Source organism: Microtus ochrogaster, chromosome 10 (assembly GCF_000317375.1).
Source record: "Microtus ochrogaster isolate Prairie Vole_2 chromosome 10, MicOch1.0, whole genome shotgun sequence".
In the NCBI taxonomy this organism is placed as follows: domain Eukaryota; kingdom Metazoa; phylum Chordata; class Mammalia; order Rodentia; family Cricetidae; genus Microtus; species Microtus ochrogaster.
Window position 1 is genome coordinate 15,638,870 of NC_022016.1, and position 7,770 is coordinate 15,646,639.

A 7,770-nucleotide genomic window follows, 5' to 3' on the forward strand; every position below is an offset into this window, starting at 1 on the left:
AAAATAAAAAAAAGAAGTCCCATATTTTTTCCTATAAATAATGGAATATTATCCTTTTGAGTGCACTAGAGGAGAAGACAGCCTATCATGACATATGTATTTAATCAGAAATATCGAGTCAAGGATCAAAGCACATGGCAAGAGATACAGAGATGCAGTGTGAGTGGATCTCACAGACTGGGAGACAGAATGAGACAAAAGCAACTGAGAAACCGCAGTAAATGACCTTTCTTTTCTTCTTTTTATTTTGTAATTTTAAATTTTTATTCATTTTACAAGCCAACCACAGTTCCCCCTCTTTCCCCTCCTCCCTCTACTCTCACCTCACCCAACCCCATCCCCTCCATCCACTCCCAGAAAGGATAAAGCCTCCCACGGTGAATCAACAAAGCCTGGCACATTAAGTTGAGGTAAGACCAAGCCCCACTCCCACTGCATCAAGGCTGAGCAAGACATCCCACTATAGGGAACAGGCTCCAAAAAGCGAGCTCATGAACCAGAGAGAGATCCTGGTCTCACTGTCAGGGGCTCCACAAACAGACCAAGCTACATAACTGTTACCTACATGCAGAGGGCCTAGATTGGTCCCATGCAGGCTCTCTAGCTTTTGGTGTAGAGTCCTTGAGCTCCCAAGAGTTCTTCTCAATTGTCTCTGTGGATTTCCTGATCATGGATCTTGAGCTCCCTTGCTCATATAATCCCTCCCTCCTCTGCCTCTTTGACTAGACTCCTGGAACTAGGTCTTGGTGCTTGGCTCTGAATCTCTGCATCTGTTTCCATCAGTAACTGAATGAAGATTCTATGATGACAGTTGAGGTATTAACCAATTTGCTTACAGGGGAAGGCCAGTTCAGGCACCTTCTTCACTATTGCTGGGAGTCTTAGCTGTGGTCATCCTTAAAGATTTGTGTAATTTCCCTAGCACCAGGTTTCTCCCTAGCTTTATAATGGCTCCCTCTATCAAGATATCTCTTTCATTACTCTCCCACTCCATCCCTCTTCCAATTCGACCATACTTTTCCATGTTTTCATACCCCATTTCCTCCCCTTTACTGAGACCCAGTTTACCCAGGAGATCTCATCTATTTCCCCTCTCCAGGGTGATCCATACTTCCCTCTTAGGGTCCTCCTTTCTACTTAGTTCCGTTGGAGCTGTGGATTATAGTCGGAATATACTTTGCTTTACATCTAATAGCCACTTATGATACATACCATGTTTGTCTCTCTGGGTCTGGGTTACATGACTCTCTCTCTCTCTCTGTATTATTATAGAGTTTATCTCATTCTAAATATATTTTAGGAGAAATGATAAAAACTTAAAAAATTTCTGATAACCTATGTCTATGTTGGTCATAAGACCAAGGGAAAAAAACTACTACCATGATGTTGCTAAATGGACATATGATTAACCCAATTCTGAATGACTTATTATTATGCCCATAGATTATTATATCACTCAACCCTTATCTGAGCAGCTTTTGTTAGCAGTTGATGGTGGTTAGCAAACAGTTCCACAACTAGAAGATGGGAACTGAATAAGGTTATAGAATACCCCATCCTGAAAGGAACATGTACTCGGCATATCAAGTAATTGCCTTTTGACAATGTTGAAATTTTCTTTTGGGTGAGAGAATAAAAGTCTGAACAGTCTAAAGGCAACAATAAAATTCATTATCGCTATTAAAATGTTTTTGCCAGATAAAAGATTACAACTTAAACCATTCTAGAAATGAAAAAAAAATAATGTTTGTGATGAACAAATGCAATGTAAAATAGTAGTTAAATCGGTTAGAACTCCAACAAAGCTTAATACAGATAAAAATTTATCTTACTAGAACAGAAAAGTAAACATAATAAAAGTATAGGTGATGATATTTCCATAATGTAATAAAAAGGTGTTCTTTAATGCTGAAAAGATTTTGTCTAAGGTATTTTTATCTTGACATGCCCTTGATTCTTCATTTGGAACACTTGTGGGTTACTTAGTTCTGCAGTCTCATTTTCTCTGTGATTTAGTCACAGAGAAATGTTTCACTAATGAGTAAAACAACAACAACAAAATGATATTAGTGGCAAGTATCTGAGGTGTTTCTAATTGTAGTTCTTCTGTTAGCTGAGAGTAAAGAGCCCAAATTCACTGTCTTTGCTTTTTGAAAGAGACTATAGAAACTGGGTCAAATCTGTTTATGACCCTCTCGAGGATAATAACACACAAATTTACATATTCTTAAACAAACAGTGACAATAAAAGCTAAAGATGTCTGAAACTTAAAGTAGTCAGATATGAATTAAGCACTACATGTAATGCATGAATTAATCCTTACCATGTCTCATATGGAGTGTCTCCTTCTGTTTTCCTGCAGTCTCTGAGATGTAGGTGCTATAATAGGTCAGGGGTGCTGCACCTACTGTGATTATGAGCAGAACAATAACTCATAAATTTCACACTGCTTGGATCTGTCAGCATTGGGATATCTAGGTTCCCATGCATAAGATATCTTTTCTAATGTTTATTTTAGCATAATGAATAAGAAACTAGACTCTAAAGATATATAGTATGCCATGGAAATCTACTTATTATACTGAACTACTTTTGTCGTCTTCATTAAAGCACACAACACAACGACTTACAGTATATAGAAAGTAACCAGTATAAGTTAGATACCATCAATATGATCAGGACACTTCTTACTCCAGAGCTATCAGTTAATTTTGCAAAAGAAGTTAGCTAAGTAGATGGAGTATCAGAAACTGAGCAGTGATGTTAGCTTAGGATTAAGAAAATTATATCTAGATTTGACTGCTCACACCACATATGAGCTTAATAAACAGTTGTCAGGTAACTGACCTTCATGACCAATATGTTATTTTATAATAAAACCTTTAAAGCAAGATTTTATTTATGTTTAAAAGTAGAATTAAAATTGAAGTACTGAATTGTTAAGGATAATTTGAATCTATTAGGAAAAGATGAATAAACAACACAAACCCTTTATGATCGTGCCAAAGACTGGTGTCTTCTATTCAAATTCCCTATAATGGTGAAGAAACATCAGCCAGATGTATTAGCAAGGAAAAAATATGTCTCCAATGGGTTGGAAACACTCTCTATTTAATATTAAAAAACAAACTCTTACAACCTTTCATTCAGAAAAAAAATAATTGCAGTCCTAATTTACTTTTGAGCTCTCTGTTCTTCACTGAGGAAGCTTTAATCTTCATTGACTTATCTGCTCTACTCCTTCTTACTTTATCCAAAGAACAATTTAAAATTGAAATAATCCTTAAAATCACAAGACAGTGCCAATATTTCCCATCTGCTTATAAAAAGTAATTATCCAGAAAGTTCTAATCTCTATCTAAATCCTGGGTCTTTGCATCTGTTTATTTCATAAAGAAAGTTATTAAGACATACAATTACTATGACTATGGGTCATTTAGTAATGTCCCAAGGACTATGGGAGAACACAAAATTAGTTCATCTGCACCAATACTATGCTGAGGGGGCATTTAGAAATCTAAGATTTAGTAGAAAGTAGAGTGAGCTGCTTTAACAAATTATGTAAATACCCCTAACTACAAGAATAAATGATCATTCTTAATTCTTTGTTAATTACAGTATTTCTCTTTCTGTACCCTGAGGATCATATTTCTGAGTAGCTTTCATAGAAAGACAATTTGGAAGTAGATCTTAACCCCCTAAGATGATAAGAGAGCTAAGGAAATTAAAATGTATTTGAAGACTTGTGTGCTGACTCATGCTTGCCATCCAAGAACATGTGAGGTAGATGCCAGAGAACTACAGAGACGCTAAGGCCAGCCTTGACCAGATAATGAGTGCAAGGCTAAATCACCCTGAGGAAAACCCTTCTAAAGGACCTAGTCTTTCTGGAATATTAGCAAGTAGTTTAGATGAAGAAAAACAAAAGGAGAAATATACACAGAGCATGACTGGAGCAAGCAACAAAAATTAAAACCATTGCTGTGGTGAGTAGACAGATGACTGAAACAGGAGCTGAAGAAAGATGAAGACCATGGCAGTCAGAAGTCATGGTGATGTCAGAATTTTCCCTGGCATAGCATGATGCACTCTCCATCAGGGATGCTGTGAGTCTTCCATTTATTTAAATTATCTACTCCAACATATATTGCGACTAACATCAAACCTAGTCATGAACTTCAAATCCTCACCAATAGCTTTAATATATGAGAGAGCAATATTGTGAATAATTGTGCCAGATAGAAAAGGACAATCCAGATAAATGAACAGCTGGGTTGACAGAAACCGGAAGTACAAGAACTAAAATAAGACTGTGTCTTTTATCAGTCCACAGAGACACAGAACTATTCTGAGGATGGTTTTGTGGGAATTCCTTCAGTCAATAGCATTTAAGAATAGCTCACAAGTAGATACATTAATCTACCTATTATTCCTTCTGGATGGTTAGCTGAACTGACTTCATCCAACTTGCCCAGATTCTTATTTCTCTTGAACAATAAATGTTATCATAAACTTTGTTTCTGTCAAATAATATGTCTGCAGTTTCTTAGCCAAACTTGAAATGATTTTCTTTTGACAATTTGAGGAAAGAGGTCTTCCTAAATTATGGAATTGGTGAACAATTTACATATACTTGTTGATACATTTCTGTTAATTTGGACATGTAGATAGGATAAATGTGAACCCAATACTTTGAACCCAGGAAATTGGAAGCAGTGCAAAGTTATATTATATTGAGAGTTGGAGACTAGAAATCAAAATTAATTTTAACTATAAAATATGATTCCAAATTTTATAATTGATTTTCTTAAACTTTCTGGAGTGCCATCATTTAAATAAAGTATATAATTTTTGTTTCCTACTGTAAGTCAATATGAGAATAATGAATCAAGGGAGTAATATAAGCAAATTTTAAAAATTACATTAATTTTACATTTAAAACACACAGTCATAGAGTGTGTCCATTGATGGAGAAGAAAAACACAGTATTCTAAAATATGGGTTATCATTAGCCTTTGAAAAGCAAAGTTGTTGCTATCAGCAAAATGGATGAAATTGCTAGCTTAGAGAGGTAATGTGGGTGGATGGGGCCTCTGGGGATAAATCCAAAACCTAGAAAACTCTATGTAATCGTGTTACCACTAGACTACAGCATCTAGCCCTAAATGCAAATTATTTATCAAGTCATAATTATTTTATTTACTGTAATTCTTAAGTACTTTGCTTGTGCCTAAATCTACATTTTCTGGTACTTTCCTCATGTAATCTCTGAACATTTTCCTACAATACTATATTAACTTAGGACCTCATGAGTATCTTGGGTTAAATGACTGTACCACTGTAAAAGCCTATCATCATTTTTGTAACACATGGTTATGATGAATGCAATCCTGGGCCCTTTATCTCCAAAGAGGAGTGGTGTTATTTTTGTTGTAAAACCTTAGGAATCTTTCATAATTTGATTTCTTTTTCTCATTAGAATGAATAAATACCTTTTTTTCTAAATAGGAAGCATATTAAGTGAAAAAGAATCACTGTAAACATATTGAGAAAATATTTTAAAATCTGTTTTCAAAGTAGGGCTTCAGAAACAAGCATACATTTAGTAATTTTGCTAACATCTGTAAATTTCACTTATATTTAACCATAGCTGTGAATGTCTCCCCAGGGCATCTAACATTCTATTTTAATTATGCCACTTTCTAAAAAAAAAATCCTGTTTTAGCATCTAACAAAGCATACATGATGTGGAAAGACTTGTTAAACCACCTCCGCATTTTAACAATAAGACAACCATGAGATCATTGTACTTGTTAAGGCTGTTTAAAAGAATTGGTGCAGGGGCATTGTTTTTAGACATCATTTATATTGATGATTTCCTTTTCCATTAGGGGATGCCTTTCACAAATTTTCTTTATGCAAATTCTACAGTGAAAATAGGCTACATAAAATAGAGCTGTTATGGTAATGCAAACTTGCTCATTGAAAAATCCAAAATAAATTAATATCATTCCATCCATTAATATGACTGTAAGTCATATTTTTGTGACAAAGTGTCAAACTAAGAAATAAATTATAGATTTTTGCTTATTCATATCATTTTAAAATGTCATTTTAATATGCCAATTTGAAAAAAGAAAAATTATAATGTATGAATAAATTAAATTATAGCTGCACACTTCAGGTCACTTATAAGTTTTCTTTGTTCTGCATATTAAAAATTCTATGGGATTCACACTATGAACCTGTCCCCAAACAGTTATAATTACACGGTTGGGAGATTCAGTCAGTCAATAAAGTACTCGCCACATGAAATGTGAAAACTTAAATCCTCAATATCAGTGTAAAAATGTCAGGCATGGGCCAGGCAGTGGTGGCGCACGCCTTTAATCCCAGCACTCGGGAAACAGAGGCAGAAGGATCTCTGTGAGTTCGAGGCCAGCCTGATCTACAAGAGCTAGTTTCAGAACAGGAACAGGCATCTACAAAAAAAAAAAAAAAAAAAAAAAGATTAGGCATGTTGATGCACACCTGTAATGCCAGCACTATTGAGGCAGAACAAACTGCTCCCTGGAGTTCATTGGCCACCTTGTTTAGCCTAATCACCAAGGCCAACGATCTATTGAGAGACCTTATCTAATTGAGAGGATGGATTTTGTAACCTGAAATCCCTCATTTTCTTTCTGTTTGAAACTATATCAAAACATTGTTATACTTGTATTCAATATGGAAATTGTATTGATAAAAATTTAATAAAAAATGCGGAATGACACCTGAGGTTGATTGTTGGCCCTACACACACACACACACACACACACACACACACACACACACACACATGCAATACATATATGCTTCTACACTGGTGTACACATATGCATATACCAAAATAGAAAGGTACAATAATTAAGGGTATAGGAAGAACAAAACAAAAGTATATATGAAAAAAAGCCCTAAGGAAATCTGATATCTCATAAGCTATTCTAAAATAAAATTTAAAAAACAAAAGAGTTTACATGGAAGTTTTCTGTGTGGGTGGGTGAAGCTTCCCTAGAAGTCATAAGGTTTATGGCAAAAATCTTAGTAACAGAGGCAGATGCTGTTATCTCCACAGGTTAGTGGCTAGGAATGATGCCCAGGTAGTAAAGGTTAATCCACTGTTCCAGATATTTGTTGTTCAAAAGATCTGGTGATAGCCTATTATGGACAATGCTGGAGAAATCTAGTTGAAACTTGGTAGGAAAGTTTCTAACTTCCTCTTGGCTGGTAAACCTCATTGGTGGAAGGTGTTATATAGTCTGCCTGGGATGAATTGTGGTCAACAATACGTACATGGTATTAGTTTAGGTCATAAAAGTTGATTACATGAGAACTCAAAGGCAATAAATGTTGGCTGTTACATTGTTCACTTAATGTAGGTTCAAAATCAGACTGTATACATAGTAAGATATTAGTAATATGTCTTAAGTGAACTCAACATGTATTATTAACTTTGATTATAAGGTCCAGAAAAAGTTCCGGTCTCTTAGAACATAAGGGACAGTCTCATAACAATACATTACCATATGCACCTATTAGTTTTATTAGCATTGTTTACAAAAAACTGTGTAGGAGTTTATTTACTGGAGCATGTGTATAACATGGTTATACTGAAAGAGATGTGTTTATTGTTAATTTTCACACTAGAATTATATTATTGACCTGTTAATGTTTGTAATGTTTTAGTTCACTATAAGATGTTAAGAAAAGTTAGACATTTCCAATGAGTT

The 7,770-nt window shown here is 34.9% G+C and overlaps 1 long non-coding RNA gene across 1 annotated transcript in view; it reads right to left on the reverse strand.

Moving 5' to 3' along the window:
• Positions 1–7,770, reverse strand: part of LOC113456646 — a 793,133-nt gene that overhangs the window by 96,153 nt on the left and 689,210 nt on the right. The window lies entirely within an intron of this gene.